This window comes from Procambarus clarkii, chromosome 73, assembly GCF_040958095.1.
Source record: "Procambarus clarkii isolate CNS0578487 chromosome 73, FALCON_Pclarkii_2.0, whole genome shotgun sequence".
Classification (NCBI taxonomy): Eukaryota; Metazoa; Arthropoda; class Malacostraca; order Decapoda; family Cambaridae; genus Procambarus; species Procambarus clarkii.
In genome coordinates, this window is record NC_091222.1 from 12,650,907 (window position 1) to 12,666,376 (window position 15,470).

Sequence of the window (15,470 nt, forward strand, 5' to 3'; positions counted from 1 at the left end):
ACTATTATGTCATTTCATATGATAAAATAAAATAATTTTTTCCTGGAAATTTCAGTCATCTAAGGGCAGTACTAAATACGATTTCATTTCACTCAAATGAAGGTTGAAATAATGAGATCGTCAAGCCGCATTAACTCATACCAGGAGGCGATTAGCAATTTGTTGAAATTAGTAAATTTCGATGAGCACACCGAGTCGATAGGTACATACATAGGATGATTTGAGCGCACTGCTATCGATTCAGTGGAGAAAATCAGACTGGGTATAGAGTTCAGCAAAGTTTCTCAAGGGAAAGGCTCTTGATATTTACCACAGTTTAGAGGATCAACAACATGATAACTACGAAATCATAAATACAGCACAACTGCATTGTTTCAATATCATGGCAGATAGTGTGCTTGAAAGTTTCAGAAACGCAAAACTGAGAAGTGAAGCGACTTATGCTCCATTTCTCTAAAAGTTAGAGTCGAATTTGAGCACATATTGCGTGCTAGAGGAAGAACAGGGAGACAAGAGTGGAATAGAGAGGAGAGAATGGAGGTTTGGGAGGTGGGGTGAGGTACACCCAAGTGGGGGCTCGATGATGATAGCTGGATGAGTGGGCTTGATCTCAATTGCCTCGGCTATATCTAATCTTATATTATTGTTGTTGTGCTTGTCATTTGTTTCGGTGTTATTCGTGCATAGTTAGACGCCTTGAAAGAGATGTTGGGGGCTTGGCTACATGTCAAGATCTTTGGGACTGACAGTCTCCAAATGAGTACATAAAGGCATAGACGACATTAGCCTCTTTTAAGGCGTTTTTATTGGCATTGAGAGTTTATCGATCTTGAGTAAGTTTGCGGTCTTCTTGCTCCTATAGTAACTTGTGGACCGCATCTTCTGGTTACTGTCACTAAAGGTCACGTTTATGCCAGTGATGTCTTTCAGTATTCTTTCATCCATTTTCTAGCATAAGATAGGCATTTGGTCCCGCGGAATATGAAACAAATATTTCAGGGGTGTCCAAAATTCCGACACCAATTACTACTAACAATAATGTAAATCAATCAATCCTGTCATGTAAATTTGTCAGTCAATCATGTAAAGAAATTTGGGTTTCGTAACGTCTCTGAGAAAATGTTACCTCATGCCTTGTTACCTGATTTTGATTTATCAATAAAACTCATATAAAATCATTCTTAAACCACCAGTCTTGGAACCAGAATAGATAAAAAAGTACTCTCCAAGATTTGGTGTAATTAAATCACCAATAAAAACAAGGTCTCCTTCCCATTGTCAATAAAGTCAGAACCGTTTCCTGGGATGCGTCCCCTGGAGCAGGGGAGGGGACGCCATTAAATGACAACAACAGATCATGCTCGCTCGCACAAGCTCCACGAAAACTTCCCGTGAATATCAGTGTTGGAGGACGCCAGATTCTCCTATCATCAACTTGACTTTGGTTGCCTTAAGGAAAGTGTTCCGTACCCAAGTGAACTGTTATATCTTATCATTTGTGGCCATTAATGTATATCAGGGCTGACCGGTTATCGGCTTGGCAAGCCACCCGAAACGGTTACGCATAAATTAATTAGACTAGATATAATATCTTACTCTTGATATAACCATCATATATTGGTTGCAGTTTATTACGTTGACTATTTGTCAGTTGAAATTGAAAGGGAAGGAGTCAATAGAAGCATATTATCAGGTTGCAATCCAGGCACGCTACGACGCCGTTACAGAATGATCCAGTAGGAGACTCAGCTTACACAATGTGGACGAGCCTATTGCTTATTAACCAGGCTAGACTCTACATGACAGCTAAGCTGGAATATTTATATTACTAACCCAGTTTGCCATAGTTGACTAGCCATTAGTAGCAAATTTCTACCAATCGATAAATTTAGATTTGGTAGACTATATAATTAAACACCTCCAAATTTGTGCAGGAAAGCTACTTGTGGGATAATTTGAATCATACAGTCCGCTAGCGTATCATATAGTCCGCTATCATAAGAAATAAATTAATATTTAAATAAATTATAAATAAATGAATCATAGTAATTAAAATTAATAATCCCACGAGTCCGTTTTCCCCACAGGGGGTTCCACTATGGTCCAAAAAGTTGGGAATCAGTGACTAGATAGATCATGAATTTACATAAACTCGTGTGTGCGAACTTATGTGATTTATCAATAGATTTTTCTTAATCTCAGCTCATTCAATTTAGTTGTTAATGTTATCATTATATAAAAACAAAATGCAGATGTCGTATACACAGATTTTGCAAAGGCATTCGACAAATGTGACCATGGAGTGATTGCACACAAAATGAGGTCAATGGGTATAACTGGTAAAGTAGGACGCTGGATACTCAATTTCCTGTCGAACAGAACACAAAGAGTAACAGTCAATCAAGTAAAATCGAGTCCGAGCGCAGTTAAAAGCTCCGTACCTCAAGGTACAGTCCTTGCACCACTGCTGTTCCTTATTCTCATATAAGATATAGACAAAAACACAAGTCACAGCTTCGTGTCATCCTTTGCAGATGATACAAAAATCAGCATGAAAATTACCTCTGCTGAAGATATTGATAAACTACAAACAGATATTAACAAAGTTTTCGATTGGGCAGCAAAAAATAACATGATGTTTAACGGTGATAAATTCCAGGTACTCAGATACGGCAAAAATGAGAATCTTAAACATAATACAGGGTACAAAACACAATCGAATCTGCCCATAGTAGGAAAACAGCATGTCAAGGATTTGGGAATAATGATGTCCGACGACCTAACGTTTAGGGAGCATAACCAAGCAAGTTTTGCGTCAGCCAGAAAAATGATAGGATGGATTATGAGAACCTTCAAGTCCAGAGATCCCATTACAATGGTTGTACTCTTCAAATCACTTGTGTTGTCCCGTCTTCAGTACTACTCAGTACTCACTTCCCCCTTCAGAGCAGGAGAGATTGCTGAAATTGAGGGAATACAGAGAACATTTACGGCATGCATAGACGAGATAAAGCACCTAAATTATTGGGATCGTCTCAAAGCTCTCCAATTGTACTCACTAGAAAGGAGAAGTGAGAGATACCAAATAATATACACATGGAAAATACTGGAGGGACAGGTCCCAAATTTACACAGTAAAACAACAACGTACTGGGGTGAACGACATGGAAGAAAATGCAGAATAGAACTAGTGAAGAGCAGAAGTGCCATGGGCACAATCAGAGAACACTGTATGAATATCAGAGGTCCACGGTTGTTCAACGTCCTACCAGCGAGCATCAGAAATATTACAGGGACAACCAATCTTCAAGAGGAAACTAGAGTTATTCCTCCAAGGAGTGCGGGACCAACCGGGCTGTGGTGGGTATGTGGGCCTGCGGGCCGCTCCAAGCAACAGCCTAGTAGACCAAACTCTCACAAGTCAAGCCTGGCCTCGGGCCGGGCTTGGGAAGTAGAAGAACTCCCAGAACCCCATCAACCAGGCTAACCAGGTAACCATGAACATCTTCAAGAGGAAACTAGATTGTTTCCTTCAAAGAGTGCCGGACAGACCGGGCTGTGGTGGGTATGTGGGCCTGCGAGCCGCTCCAAGCAACAGCCTGGTGGACCAAACTCTCACAAGTCAAATCTGGCCTCGGGCCGGGCTTGGGGAGTAGAAGAACTCCCAGAACCCCATCAACCAAGTATCAACCATGTATCATTCTACAATTTGACTTAAAGAAGATTAAGTAAATTATATAGTATTTCACACAGATATTCTATGTTAAGGACTCAAAAGAACCTCAAATCACTTTGTTGTAGGTATGAGAGGCAATTGTCTACCGGCCCAGTGCTCTAACTTCCTGTCAGTCAGTCAGGGATGAAGCTCCTAGTGCGTATCAACACCACTCCACTCATCCCATATAGCGCCACGATTTCTGTAAACATTATGATTTTTCCAGGCAGAGTACAACTTTCCAAGCATAGTATAAGTTTCCAGTCTAATGCAAAACAAGCAGACTGAATATTGGAATATGAACCTGCCGCATCATTGTAAATCTACTGTTGACCAAACCACACACTAGAAAGTTAAGCGACGACGACGACGTTTCGGTCCATCCTGGATCACTCTCAAGTCGAGTGTGATGATGTTGTTGTTGTTTTAGATTCAGCTACTCAGAACAAAAGTTCCAAGTAGCACGGGCTATGGTGAGCCCGTAGTGGACTTACCTGGCACAGGAGCGGGGCTGTGAGTGTGATGAGTGAAGATTGATTGATAAAGATTAAGCCACTCAAGAGGTGGCACGGGCATTAATAGCCCGTAATGATGAGGGAAGGAAGCGAAGGCAATAAATAGGCAAGAGAGAGGTGAGGAGAAGGAAGTCATAGAGGAAGTAAAAACAAGGCAAAAGGTACGAAAGCCTAGGGTGTAATAAAGGTGATAGTAATAGGAATAAGAAAGGAATCGTAAGAGAAAACAAGGGAAAGAAAGAAAGATACATGGAAGGGTAAGCTTATGTTAGGACACGTTTGCTAGAAAGTTTAGAACATTTAGTACATACTGTGAAAGGAAAAAGTCAACAGCAACAAAGCCAGGACTCAAGTTCATGTTGGATACGTGGTATATCAGAGTCGATTTAACAAGACAGCGTCTGTGTTGAGAAGAGGCAGGAAAGAATATTTTGGAGGAAGACCAATGAATAGAATTATTAGAATCCCTAACATGACAGAAGAGAGCATTGTTTGTGTCTGCAGACTTAACACTTCTTTTGTGTTCTTTAAATCTGTCATTAAGTGTACGGCCAGTTTCGCCAAAGTATTGGAGAGGACAAGACAAACAGGAAATGGAGTAGACACCAGCAGCATTAGAAGCAGGAAGATCAGTGCGAACTAGATTGCTATGAAGTGTGTTAGTTTGTCGAAAGGCGAGCTTTATGTCAAGAGGACGAAAGGTATTAGTAAAAGTTTTGAGTTCACATATAAAGGATAGGCAGACCACAGTGCTACTAGTGTTGGAAGCAGGTTTGAGATGAAAGAAATTTCGTTTAGCTTGAGAATAGGCACAGTTGATAAAATGCAAGAGGTAACCGAGGCGAGAGAATGATTTGTAGATAAGGCAATTTCAGAATCAAGAAACTGAGGGTCGCTGATGCGTAGAGCGCGGAGGAAGAGGGAGACAAGGACATTTTTCTTAACAGAAGGAGGATGGTAGGAAAAGAAGTGAATGTACATGCCACTATGCATAGGTTTGCGGTAGACACAGGAAGAGAACCTGGACACAGAGCTGTGAACCTGAACGTTAAGAAAAGGAAGGAGGGAATTATATTCCCATTCAACTTTGAAATGGATGGAAGGAGCCAGATTGTTAAGAGAGGAGATGAAAGGCTGGAAAAGACTAAGGTCATGGGCCATAAAGCAAAAATATCATCAACATAGCAAAGCCAGAGAGAGAGAGGGACGAATATCAATAGAAGGAAGAAGAAGAATAGGTTCAGTATTCCATGTAGAAATTGGTATGAACAGGGGGAGAGAAGGGAACCGATAACAACACCGATTGTTTGAGTGTAATATTTACCGTTGAAAGAAAAGAGTTAGAGTCAACAAAGAGTCTAATGAGTTCGAGGAAAACGTCAGTGGGAAGCAGGAGAGGAAGAAGGCACTCAGTCGCCTTCTGTTTAAGGAAAGAGAGAACGTCATCGAGGGGAACACTAGTGAACAGAAAGTCGACATCAAGACTAAGCATCTTACAAGAGGGCTGCAGGAACAGTCTTTCTATGAAGTCCCGAGAGTAACGAAGGTGGGCAGGGGAAAAAGTGCCATGGTAAGGTGTCAGAGTTTTAGCGAGCCAGGAGGCAAGAGGATAGCTGACAGAGCCCCGTGAAGAAGTGATAGGACGAAGAGGAACACCAGGTTTATGAGTCTTAGGTAGACCATAGAAATAAAGAAGAGAAGGGCAGATGACACGGAAACGTTTAATGAGATCGAAGTCAGGAGGACAAAGACTAGCCCTTACACTGCTCAGGGGTCCTTGGGACATTTACACCCCTGTGCGCAAGAAAAAAAACAAATTCAAAAATTTTTTTTCGTCTTCTAAACATGTTAATTTGTGTCCCCTGAGCACGGAAAAAATAAAAAAAAATCGTAGGTGACATATTTTGGGCGCAATTAACCGAGGAAGTCTGGCAAAAAGTGGGCGTTGACAGAGTGGTCGTCAGACCTGTTCAGCGTCACCCGCGTTGACAGATGGGAGTTGCCACAAAGATATTATTACCTAATTGTTTCAATGTCTCCGATTGATTTTTTCTTAGTTTTTTTGCAGTAATATTATTCAATAGTGTATATTGTAATATATTTATATAATAAAAGTGGTTAATAATCGCTATACTCAAAAGTATGGTGTGCATATTAGTGATTCAATTATTATGTTTATAAAACTATAAACAAATAGTTTTGCTGCTATTACACTCTATACACAGGTTATATATAAGTATTGGCATGTTTTGGTCACCATAACGAACCACTAAGTTGGTATTGAGAGTCGAAAAGCAACGAAGAGTTACCGCCACACACCAGCCAGCCACTCGCTGCCACTCCCTCAACACACGCATTAAACTTTCTCCCCCAACAATACCAGTTGTGGTGTTATTACTCTATATACAGACGTTATATATAAGTATGTGTATATTTTGTTCACCACAACTGTACAACTAAGCTGATATAGTTAGTTCAGGCACTAAGAGTCGTCGCTATACACAGATGGCGGCTGGCGGCTCCCTCACTCTTTCAAGGTCACACGCACTAAACTTTCTCCCCCAACAATACCTTTTGCAGTGTTATTACCCTATATACACATATTATATATAAATATCTACATGTTTTATGCACCGTAACTGTACACCTAAGCTTGTAGTGCGCCCAAAGAGCATAGTGGCCACCCTCTAAACAGCTAGACAAATCGTGCAGACGACGTCACCTCCGTCACCCATATGGCTCCTCCCAGCATAATCCTTTTGCTGTTATTACATTAATACACACATTATATATAAGTATCTACATTTGTGTTCACCATAGAGAACCACTGACCTGGTATGGTGAATGCAAACAATAACAGGTGGCCACACAGTCAGTAAACGATGCTGTCTCCCTCCGTCTCTCAGCATCACTCCTCCCACAGCGCTAATTATTACAACAATCCTGCTATTATCACAACCCTGGTTATTTATATCACAGTCATTGGTCATCTGTAATATTGTCATCGCTAAATAATAACAATTATATATTTATTTTGACATTTTTCGGCGATGCTGTGGTCACAAGCTGAACATCAATGCTGTTCTCTCATGCTGCGTGCGCCGGCCTTGGTTGCTCCAACAGTACTGTGCCTCTCACACCTGAGAATATTGCCCACGATTTTTTTTTTAAATGGCATCTGTTTACAAGAGCCCTGGGGAAGCTACTGTGAACCCCGTGTAGCCGCGGGCCATTTGAATCAGGCCTGGCACCCTATGGCGTATATATACGCCATGCGCACCGTGGGACATGTTACTCAGGGCGTATATATACGCCATGCGCAGTTTAAGGGCTAGAGAGCTGTCTTAGTTTGCGGTTAAAGGAAGTTTTAAGGCGATACAAAGGGTTAGAAGTCAGAAGGGCATATGTGCGGGAGTCAGGGAGTAAGACATCTGCTTTCTGGAGGTAGTCCTCACGGTCAAGGACAATCACCGAATTGCCTTTGTCGGAAGGAAGGATAAAAATAGAGTTGTTAGATTCCTGGGAGGCAAGGGCAAGCTGGAAGCGACGAGGAAGGTGATGATTTTTAGAAAACAAGCTGTTAAGAACGGGGATAAGGGCCCTTCTAAAGGCAGACAGGTCCGAAAAAGTACTAGAGTTAGATTTGACAAACTTGTCAATGGAACTAATGAAGTCAATGCCACAGTGCGGGCCAGGGGAAGTAGCAGTTTTAGTGTAAAGATTGTAACCTAGTATAACCTAGTGTATAGATTGTAAATCTGAACGTTAAGAAAAGGTTCAGATTTAAAAAAGGCTCAAATTGGGGGGCATTTGCTAAGACATTTATGTCCCTCGAATACAGACGAGACAATGAAGTCTTATTATCCACAGCTGTGATGACGTCAGCGTTGCGAGCCAGTGGCCGGTGCGGAGCGTCAACAGTCATGGCTTCTTGCACAAGGTTGGTTCTTCATGCAGTTGTTTGTGTGAGTGTTGTGTGTTTGTGTCCTCGACTTGCAGGGGGAGGTGTCCTCGACTTGCTGGGGGAGGTGTCCTCGACTTGCAGGGGGAGGTGTCCTCGACTTGCTGGGGGAGGTGTCCTCGACTTGCAGGGAGAGGTGTCCTCGACTTGCAGGGAGAGGTGTCCTCGACTTGCTGGGGGAGGTGTCCTCGACTTGCTGGGGGAGGTGTCCTCGACTTGCTGGGGGAGGTGTCCTCGACTTCCAGGGGGAGGTGTCCTCGACTTGCAGGGAGAGGTGTCCTCGACTTGCAGGGAAAGGTGTCCTTGACTTGCAGGGGGAGGTGTCCTCGACTTGCAGGGAGAGGTGTCCTTGACTTGCTGGGGGAGGTGTCCTTGACTTGCTGGGAGAGGTGTCCTCGACTTGCAGGGAGAGGTGTCCTTGACTTGCAGGGGGAGGTGTCCTCGACTTGCAGGGAGAGGTGTCCTCGACTTGCAGGGGGAGGTGACCTTGACTTGCTGGGGGAGGTGTCCTCGACTTGCAGGGAGAGGTGTCCTCGACTTGCAGGGGGAGGTGTCCTCGACTTGCAGGGAGAGGTGTCCTCAACTTGCTGGGGGAGGTGTCCTCGACTTGCAGGGGGAGGTGTCCTCGACTTGCAGGGGGAGGTGTCCTCGACTTGCAGGAAGAGGGGTCCTCGACTTGCAGGGAGAGGTGTCCTCGACTTGCAGGGAGAGGTGTCCTCGACTTGCAGGGGGAGGTGTCCTCGACTTGCAGGGAGAGGTGTCCTCGACTTGCAGGGAGAGGTGTCCTCGACTTGCAGGGGGAGGTGTCCTCGACTTGCAGGGGGAGGTGTCCTTGACTTGCAGGGGGAGGTGTCCTCGACTTGCAGGGAGAGGTGTCCTCGACTTGCAGGGGGAGTTGTCCTTGACTTGCAGGGGGAGGTGTCCTCGACTTGCAGGGAGAGGTGTCCTCGACTTGCTGGGGGAGGTGTCCTCGACTTGCAGGGGGAGGTGTCCTCGACTTGCAGGGAGAGGTGTCCTCGACTTGCAGGGAGAGGTGTCCTCGACTTGCTGGGGGAGGTGTCCTCGACTTGCTGGGGGAGGTGTCCTTGACTTGCTGGGGGAGGTGTCCTCGACTTGCAGGGAGAGGTGTCCTCGACTTGCTAGGGGAGGTGTCCTCGACTTGAAGGGAGAGGTGTCTTCGACTTGCTGGGGGAAGTGTCCTCGACTTGCAGGGGGAGGTGTCCCCGACTTGCTGGGGGAGGTGTCCTTGACTTGCTGGGGGAGGTGTCCTTGACTTGCTGGGAGAGGTGTCCTCGACTTGCAGGGAGAGGTGTCCTTGACTTGCAGGGGGAGGTGTCCTCGACTTGCAGGGAGAGGTGGCCTCGACTTGCTGGGGGAGGTGTCCTTGACTTGCTGGGGGAGGTGTCCTCGACTTGCTGGGGGAGGTGTCCTCGACTTGTGGGGGAGGTGTCCTCGACTTGCAGGGAGAGGTGTCCTCGACTTGCTGGGGGACGTGTCCTCGACTTGCTGGGGGAGGTGTCCTCGACTTGTTGGGGGAGGTGTCCTCGACTTGCTGGGGAAGGTGTCCTCGACTTGCAGGGGGAGGTGTCCTCGACTTGCAGGGAGAGGTGTCCTTGACTTGCAGGGAGAGGTGTCCTCGACTTGCAGGGGGAGGTGTCCTTGACTTGCAGGGGGAGGTGTCCTCGACTTGCAGGGAGAGGTGTCCTCGACTTGCTGGGGGAGGTGTCCTCGACTTGCAGGGGGAGGTGTCCTCGACTTGCAGGGAGAGGTGTCCTCGACTTGCTGGGGGAGGTGTCCTCGACTTCCTGGGGGAGGTGTCCTCGACTTGCAGGGGGAGGTGTCCTCGACTTGCAGGGAGAGGTGTCCTCGACTTGCAGGGGGAGGTGTCCTCGACTTGCTGGGGGAGGTGTCCTCGACTTGCTGGGGGAAGTGACCTCGACTTGCAGGGGGAGGTGTCCTCGACATGCAGGGAGAGGTGTCCTTGACTTGCTGGGGGAGGTGTCCTCGACTTGCTGGGGGAGGTGTCCTCGACTTGCTGGGGAAGGTGTCCTCGACTTGCTGGGGGATGTCCTCGACTTGATGAGGAAGGTGTCCTCGACTTGCTGGGGGATGTCCTCGACTTGCTGGGGGAGGTGTCCTCGACTTGCTGGGGAAGGTGTCCTCGACTTGCTGGGGGATGTCCTCGACTTGCTAAGGGAGGTGTCCTCGACTTGCTGGGGGAGGTGTCCTCGACTTGCTGGGGGAGGTGTCCTCGACTTGCTGGGGGAGGTGTCCTCGACTTGCAGGGGGAGGTGTCCTCGACTTGCTGGGGGAGGTGTCCTCGACTTGCTGGGGGAGGTGTCCTCGACTTGCTGGGGGAGGTGTCCTCGACTTGCTGGGGGAGGTGTCCTCGACTTGCAGGGGGAGGTGTCCTCGACTTGCAGGGACAGGTGTCCTCGACTTGCTGGGGAAGGTGTCCTCGACTTGCTGGGGAAGGTGTCCTCGACTTGCTGGGGGAGGTGTCCTCGACTTGCTGGGGAAGGTGTCCTCGACTTGCTGGGGGAGGTGTCTTCGACTTGCTGGGGGATGTCCTCGACTTGCTGGGGGAGGTGTCCTCGACTTGTTGGGGATGTGTCCTCTACTTGCTGGGGGACGTGTCCTCGACTTGCTGGGGGAGGTGTCCTCGACATGCTGGGGGAGGTGTCCTCGACTTGCTGAGGGAGGTGTCCTCGACTTGCTTGGGGAGGTGTCCCCGACTTGCTGGGGGATGTGACCTCGACTTGCAGGGACAGGTGTCCTCGACTTGCTGGGGGAAGTGACCTCGACTTGCAGGGACAGGTGTCCTCGACTTGCTGGGGGAGGTGTCCTCGACTTGCTGGGGAAGATGTCCTCGACTTGCTGGGGGTTGTGTCCTCGACTTGCTGGGGGAGGTGTCCTCGACTTGCTGGGGAAGATGTCCTCGACTTGCTTGGGGAGGTGTCCCCGACTTGCTGGGGGATGTGTCCGCAACTTGCTGGGGAAGATGTCCTCGACTTGCTTGGGGAGGTGTCCCCGACTTGCTGGGGTTGTGTCCTCTACTTGCTTGGGGAGGTGTCCTCTACCTGCTGGGGTTGTGTCCTCGACCTGCTGAGGGAGGTGTCCTCGACTTGCTGGGGAAGATGTCCTCGACTTGCTGGGGGAGGTGTCTTCGACTTGCTGGGGTTGTGTCCTCGACTTGCTGGGGTTGTGTCCTCGACTTGCTGGGGGTGTGTCCTCTACTTGCTGGGGTTGTGTCCTCGACTTGTTGTGGTTGTGTCCTCGGCTTGCTGAGGTTGTGTCCTCGACTTGCTGGGGTTGTGTCCTCGCCTTGCTGTGGTTGTGGTCTCGACTTGCTGGGGTTGTGTCCTCTATTTGCTGGGGTTGTGTCCTCGACTTGCTGGAGTCGTGTCCTCGACTTGCTGGGGTTGTGTCCTCGACTTGCTGGGGTTGTGTCCTCGACTTACTGGGGAAGGTGTCCTCGATTTGCTGGGGTTGAGTACTCAACTTGTGGGGGTTGTGTCTTCTACTTGCTGGGGTTGTGTCCTCGACTTGCTGGGGTTGTGTCCTCGACTTGCTGGGGTTGTGTCCTCGACTTGCTGGGGAGGGTGTCCTCGACTTGCTGGGGAAGGTGTCCTCGACTTGCTGGGGTTGAGTACTCACCTTGCTCGGGGTTGTATCCTCGACTTACTGGGGTTTGTACACTTGATTTGTTGGGGTTATTGACTTGACTTGCAATAATTTGTGTCCAATTGTGTGAGGCTGTTTACCCGATGTGCTGTGTTTGGTTATATTGTTGTGTGTGTTATACAAATTTTGTGCAAATGTTTCTTCGTCAATAAATGACATGATTGCGCTGTCTCTGATTGAGAAATGATCGTAGTTTCAATAAATATAAATTTCCTTTCACAGCCTAGTCAATGGCGGGGGATGTCGTGAGTAAAATGTTTTCACTCATTCAGTTCTCACAGTGTTTCCAATACAAAACGCACCAGGCAACGTTTCGTTAAGTTTCTACAATAATGTGTTTAATAAGAGTTTACTGTTGAATATTAATTAGACAATTATCTTATTCATCATCTTATATGTTGGTTCCCAGACTGATTACTCAGTTAGGTTGTGGCCGCTGTATATCACGAAAACCCCAGTGACTTGTGGAGGGATAGATTTTATTAGATAATCTGTTGGATTTTCTTATACAAGATAATATTTTCCAACCCTTCTCCAGTTTCGTGTATTGTTAAGTTCAGATGAGTGACCACACGGGCTAGGAGCCAGACTCATCATAAGCACCTGCGTCTCCCACACAGGCTAGGAGCCAGATTTATCACAGCCTTCTGCGTCTCCCACATAGGCTAGGAGGCAGACTCATCACAATCTCTTGCGTCTCCCACACAGGCTAGGAGCCAGACTCATCACAACCTCTTGCGTCTCCCACACAGGCGAGGAGCCAGACTTATCACAACCTCCTGTGTCTCCCACAAGATCATCACCTCACACTTTCCAAGTCCTAAGCCGTCCTCAACCAACTTGACCAGTCAAATACTCAAAGACTCGTCTAAATGGGCCAACCAGATTGCCACAGTGAGTGAACAAATATGCTTCTGTAGATTCAGTGTGTTAAAGCTCTTTTATTATTTTATGGTATATTTTGTCGTTAAAAGTGAAATATACACAATTTACATACATATTTGCTTTATTATTATTATAAGTTCCAAATCCAGAGCTTTTTAAATGTTATTCAGCATATATATATATATATATATATATATATATATATATATATATATATATATATATATATATATATATATATATATATATATATATATATATATATATATATATATATATATATATATATATATTATTAAATATGACCGAAAAAGTAAGATTAATAATTCTAACACGAATTTTCTCGATATTTCTTATATTTCTTTTCACAATTGATGGTAATTGAAAAATCAATTCTCCAAAATTCATTTTTATTTCTAGTCTGACGCGACACTTGAACACGTTTCGTAATCAAGTGTCGCGTCAGACTAGAAATAAAAATGAATTTTGGAGAATTGATTTTTCATTTACTATCAACAGTGAAAAGAAATATAAGAAATATCGAGAAAATTCGTGTTAGAATTATTATTCTTACTTTTTCGGTCATATTTAATAATATATGTCTATTGGAAAGACTGCAAACAAAATATACTAATATATATATATATATGTATATATATATGTATATATATATATATATATATATATATATATATATATATATATATATATATATATATATATATATATATATATATATATATATATATATATATATATATATATGTCGTACCTAGTAGCCAGAACTCACTTCTCGGCCATGCTTCTATATTGGTGCATAAGCAACAGGGCTCCATTAAGGAACATATAATCTCTTCCCACAACCAGACTATCACCAGAGAAGTCTTAACAAAAAAAAAAAACACAGGAATCATCAATAGATACAGCGATAGCAGGCGGCTTCATATCTGCGAGGCACTACACATCAAGGAGTCAACACCAGCAATCAACAGCCAATTAATGCACAACTATATTGTACCCACTTGAAGACTCCGCACCAATATAGAAGCATCAAGAAATATGTGCCAATAAGCCTTTTGCAGTTACTTCCATTCTTCCCTTTAACTTACCCAATATTATACCCATTGCTTCGTGTTCTATCTTGTGTTGAAAGTTTGTTTTCACCTCATCCAAAACTGTTGTAACATATCACCTCATCTAAAAGCAGGTATATATATATATATATATATATATATATATATATATATATATATATATATATATATATATATATATATATATATATATATATATATATATATATATATATATATATTGTTGGGGTTCTCACTTTCTCTATCCTTACTCTGGGGTGAGCAATAGTTATGCTCAAGGTCACTCACCGTAGCCCTGCGGGTCTTCACTCGATCCTCACGGCGCCACTGCACACCAGGAGAGTCTCCCAGTCAATCTCAACGGCCTCTGATTGAGAAGGAGTGGGAACACGGCTCGTTCACTTGACTGTCATGTGCTATCCCCAACAATCGGGCTCTACGGTTAACCACAAGGTCGCCAACTGGTGTTTTAGGTGGCCAGTAACACCTCAGTGGACTGGTGGAATTAGTGGTAGCCTTGGCAAGGTCACACTCAAAAGATCAGGAGTCAGGCAGGTACTTACTGTTATCACTCTATGCTTTCAGTATAATATAGCCACAAGATCAATGGAGGAGATGATAAAAACACAAAGATAGTTTTGTATTTTACTTAAAATGTATGAAAGATGTCACAAGGCCAAACAATAATAAATAAATCAACTGATCCAGGCAGCGGCTGGTAGTTCCCACGAATAGTATGCACTCACTAGGTGGCAACACCTCCCCTCCTCATCAAGTGTCAAGAACAGCTGATCGCCTGGCCCCCGTGTGGAAGCTTATTGCTTGTTTTCAGATTCACGCGCGCTGTTTCTTTAAATTCTCCAATATTACTAGAAACTTTCACACTCGATATTGGCACAAATAGACCGTATTACTTAGTTACACTGTACTCGGGCTCAAACAGTCTTTTCTACAATCAATGCTACAATGACTCACTGTAATGGCTTTCACTGCCCTTCATTCAATGACATATTATGAAGTATTAACACTGGAGTTTTCAGTACCTTCTCTCGTGGGCGATAACGCAATAATTCACTGTACTCACAAATGATTAATCACTGAATGAACATAGACATACATATATTGTATATAAATCAAATATCAATACATGGAAAATAAATAGTTTCTGGGCACGTAGCCTAACCTCCAAATACTGGCATAATATTATATATTATTTATCACCATACGTTCACTTTAAAGTCTCTAGAAAGATATACAAAACACAGTAAATTTATCACTTGTTCTGGGTGCCTGTACACACCAATAATAAACATGAAAATTATAAGTACTCTTGATAGTACTATCCTGCACACTGGTGCTTTATTGTGACATGGGTGAGACTTGCTCACGACATATAAAATCCTCAGGCTAGATAATATAGCCGAATAATATAGCTAACTAAAGGGGAATGGGGAGGGAACTAGAAACACCTACTTCAACCTATCCTCCGATGAGAGTCGAGATGTAGCTCCTGGTCCTCGTGTCGGGAACGCCCCCACACGACACGTCGTCGTGTCTTACCAGAGCCTCTCGTCGTCCCACCGTTTAGCGCGTCGTCTCCGTGCCCTCTTCACTGC

General features: G+C 44.9%; 1 protein-coding gene across 1 annotated transcript in view; it reads left to right on the forward strand.

Moving 5' to 3' along the window:
• The window catches only part of LOC123774194 (uncharacterized), a 236,164-nt gene that overhangs the window by 465 nt on the left and 220,229 nt on the right, over nt 1-15,470 (forward strand). The window lies entirely within an intron of this gene.